The sequence below is a fragment of the Palaemon carinicauda genome, chromosome 33, assembly GCF_036898095.1.
Source record: "Palaemon carinicauda isolate YSFRI2023 chromosome 33, ASM3689809v2, whole genome shotgun sequence".
Classification (NCBI taxonomy): domain Eukaryota; kingdom Metazoa; phylum Arthropoda; class Malacostraca; order Decapoda; family Palaemonidae; genus Palaemon; species Palaemon carinicauda.
In genome coordinates this window covers 16,987,324-16,990,641 of record NC_090757.1, presented here as the reverse complement: position 1 = coordinate 16,990,641, position 3,318 = coordinate 16,987,324, and the positions used below count along the sequence as shown (strand labels likewise).

The 3,318-nt window shown below is 34.0% G+C and overlaps 1 protein-coding gene across 2 annotated transcripts in view; it reads left to right on the top strand.

Moving 5' to 3' along the window:
* The first annotated feature begins 883 nt into the window (after window positions 1-883).
* The window catches only part of LOC137625869 (trypsin-1-like), a 26,573-nt gene continuing 24,138 nt past the window's right edge, over window positions 884-3,318 (top strand). Inside the window, exon 1 of one of the 2 annotated variants that reach the window (XM_068356798.1) lies at window positions 884-975. The gene's annotated coding sequence lies outside the window, so the exon portion shown is untranslated. The remainder of the gene's footprint in view (window positions 976-3,318) is intronic. The other variant, XM_068356800.1, reaches the window with a different exon arrangement.

Sequence of the window (3,318 nt, the reverse complement as noted above, 5' to 3'; positions counted from 1 at the left end):
GCCTATGTGGTAACGTCCCCTAATAGGATTCGAGTCCCGCTCAAACTCGTTAGTTCCTATGGTCGCTGCAACCTCACCATCATTGTGAGCTTAGGACGGATCTCCTTGATCCTAACTTGGGAGCTGATCATTTGTATATAAGTCAGTCTCTAGGGCGTTGTCCTGCTTGATAGGACAATATCACTGTCCCTTGCCTCTGCAATTCATGAGTGGTCTTTAAACCTTTAAGCCTCTAAGCCAGTGGTTCCCAACCTTTTCTCTGTCATTTCCTCCTGCACCCAGTTCAACCATCCAGATTTCCCCCTTCATGCCCCGCCCAGCCCTCATGCCCACTCGCCTGCCTCAGAAATGGGCATGACACTCCAATTCTCCCCTTAAATATCGTGTCTTTGAGAACTGATATGATTATAACACAATTGAATGGCTAACAACAAATTGCCGCACGTACTATGAGGACATTTTCCGCTTGGTTTAGTTAGTAGGTAGTGTAATTATTTCCCCCCTGGAAACTTCAAATTTCCCCCCAGGGAGAAATTTCCCCCAGGTTGGGAACCACTGCTCTAAGCTCTTCTCGCCTTTGTCGGCAAAACTTATAATCAATGCACGTAACAGATGTCAAGCATTTCCTGTCACGAATATCGCCTCTTCGTTGTATTTCTCTTATCATTTACAATTGTCAAGTGCAACCAGTGTAACATAGATTATATAAAATGCCACACACCCACATACGGAGAGAGAGAGAGAGAGAGAGAGAGAGAGAGAGAGAGAGAGAGAGAGAGAGAGAGAGAGAGAGAGAGAGAAAGAGAGAGACAGCTGTGGTCGGTTTACCTTTGTATCAAGCTTCACGATCCTCAGAGGCTAGCATTCTGCAAGATGAATAGTCCACGGGAGGGTGGTGTTATTGGGTAGTTCGTGAAGTTTCGCGAAAAAGTCATCACTGTTACTGGTCGTATTAATGAGGTATAAGATAACAAGGTAAGTGAGTTCGTTATGTCTTACTTTTCTGTACTCCTATTTAGCAGTGAGTTCAGGGCTTTTGATACATCTACTGTATATGATATATATATATATATATATATATATATATATATATATATATATATATATAAATCTGTATATGATATATATATATATATATATATATATATATATACATATATAAATATATATATATATACGTATATATGTATACATACATTATATGTATAAATGTGTGTATAGACTACATATATTTGCATATTATCCATGTACATGTGTAGATATGTGATCATATATATATATATATATATATATATATATATATATATATATATATATATATATATATATATATATACATATATATACATATGTGTGTATAGGCTGAAACACACACACTCACATTATAGTCATATATATTTATATTTATATCTATATCTATATCTATATCTATATCTATATCTATCTATCTATCTATCTATCTATCTATATATATATATATATATATATATATATATATATATATATATATATATATATATATATATATATATATTATTACCAGTCACACCAAGCTCTCCCTGTCCTTCGGGTAGTAGGAGAAGAGTAGTCATACGCTGGTGATAGAGGGGTGTGTGTGTGGATATGTATATAATTAGACGACCTTTTTTACGGTTGTGTGCACTAGTGAGTGTATATACATATATATATATATATATATATATATATATATATATATATATATATATATATATATATATATATATATATACATATATATATATATATATATATATACATATATATATATATATATATATATATATATATATATATATGTATATATACATATATATGTATATATAATACATGTATAAATATAAATATATATATATATATATATATATATATATATATTTATATATATATATGTATATATACATATATATGCATATATATACATTATATAATATATATATATATATATATATATATATATATATATATATATATATATATATATATATATATATATAATAAACACTCCTGTAATAAGAGAAAAATCTGATGAGTTTAGTTGAACAGTACATTATAGGTACTCGCAGGGACTTCATGAAATGGAAACAAGTAAAGAAGAAATTAACAGTAATTTAACGAAATCTTTATTGGAATCAGCACATGTGATAGGTAGAAAAGTTCCTAAACAAGATCATGGAAAACTATTAGAAAAGACCAAAAACCTCATAGGGAAAAGACTGGAAATGAAGATAAAATCCAAGAGAAAAAAAAAAGAATTAGCAGAACTATCCAAAACTATAAACAAACCAAAAACCCAAGATAAAAATTTAGGAAACACTAAAGAAAAGAACATTCAAATTGATAAAAATAGACGACTTAGAAAAGGGCGCCAACAGATGTTTGCTTTAAATGATGAAAATGAAAATATTGTCGACAGTAGAGATGGGGTGATAAGAATTGCGCAGGATCTTTATGCTATGCTGTACAATAGTTAAATAAAAAATATCTATGCCAATAGAAATATTGAAACACCTCAGCCGGTACCAAAAGTAACAGTAGAAGTAAAGAAACCACTAAAAAGCATGAGGAAATCTAGGAAGGGCAGCCGTCCGTTGTTGCTGTGTTTCACAGTAAACCTAAGGGAACTGGACTCCTCAAATATCCTGCGGAAAAACTCGGTGTCCTGTACTGAGGGAGCCATCATCGATTCAGCCATTCCAGCCAGAGGAAGGGAGGCGAACCTTTCGAAACGCGTAACTGCTTACTATTTCTTTTTTAATGAGTTGCAAACTTTGCGTTAAAACCTTGATATGTGACTTACCCTGAATTTTTCTACCTATTATGAAGACTGACATTTTCCCAATTACTGGCAGAGTGCAGAACATAATCAGCTATTGAGAAGATAGAATACGAAATAAATGTTACCGAGGAAGCCATTGTCTTTAACAGAACTTGCCTTAAAGAGGCTCTACTACCTAAATCTACTAGATTCCGACTCCACGACCGCTCAGCTCGAGAAGACCAAAGGACCAGTGCCTACGGCAGGACCCTCCTGCAGAGACAATTCAACAATAAGAAAACCGTAAATGAGGAACTCTTAAGAGTGGTGGAACCACCTGGAGGAACAATGAGAGGACATCAGAAGAGGCCCCTGCCGCCTAGAAGTGGAAACTGAAACTCTCGACGACACTGACCCCAGCAGTGATACATTTAGCGGCCACAACGAAGATTACCACCTAGATGATGCTGTCCACCTGGCTCATAGCACCCTGATATACATGGACAATATCTGCCAGGCACTGCGCCCCCTCAAGGACAGGG